This window comes from Fragaria vesca, unplaced genomic scaffold (genome assembly GCF_000184155.1).
Source record: "Fragaria vesca subsp. vesca unplaced genomic scaffold, FraVesHawaii_1.0 scf0513090, whole genome shotgun sequence".
NCBI classification, from domain to species: Eukaryota; Viridiplantae; Streptophyta; class Magnoliopsida; order Rosales; family Rosaceae; genus Fragaria; species Fragaria vesca.
The window spans coordinates 148,944-149,979 of NW_004443444.1; positions in this window are offsets into that span (position 1 = coordinate 148,944).

The window sequence follows — 1,036 nt, forward strand, 5'->3', positions numbered from 1 at the left end:
TAATAATCTGAGCTCAAATCCATAATCTTGACCAACAATTAATCCATGCTTCAAACTTAAATAATTTCCAAAATCATCTGATAAGCCAAAATTATAATAGAAGCTCGGAAAATAAAATAATAACTTATAGAATCTTGCATGCATATTTATTTAAAACCAAAATGTCCACTCACTAATTTAGGCATAAGCCCGACGATATCTGCATCACCACTCAAGCGAGGTTCCCTTCGCATCTTGGCACAACATCCATGCTTAGAACCAAACTTCAATTCCAGAAAAATAAATACGTAAATAAAAACATCTAACTCTCTTCCGTTTAACCCACTACTCTTATTAGGGTTAAACTCACCGAATTCACATCAAACTCTACCACAACCTTAATTCATCAATTCTAACATTTTAGGACCATAACCAAGAAAATCCAATGGTCGGATTTATTCAATCAACCGCCAATTTCTCCAATCTCCGAAAATTCCAAACCTAACCAAAACTCATCCAAAAATTCCAAACTATACTTCAATACACTCCTCTTATTAAAACCATCTCAAAAACAGGAAAAACTGCCCTTAAGGGGCGGCGGCCGGCAACCGTACTCCGGCGACGTCCAATGCCTCCCAAATTTTAACAGAATAATCCTCTCATCATGCACAACAACTTTCATAACAAGCACTTAGTCTAATTCTAAGGCTAACTAGGGTAATCGAACCAAAACATCCATAAATCCCTAGAACTTCAATTATACATTTCTTATAAACAAGATCGAATTAGATCAATTCCTTTTGAGGGATTACTCACTTGATGAGGGCTACAAGATGAGCCAAAAATCCCGACCTATGGTGGCCGGAGGAGGGAACTCCGGCAAAATGGCAATCGGCGTCTCCGGCGAACTTCCTCTCGAACGGCGGCGTTACACGACCGGTCACCGGCCCAAGAAGAGAGAGGGGATGACGGGGGTCCGAACGGAGGTGGCCCAGCGGTCTCTAGAGGCCGGACGGCGGCGGACGAAGACTGGGTTTCCTGCAGGTCGGGAGGAACT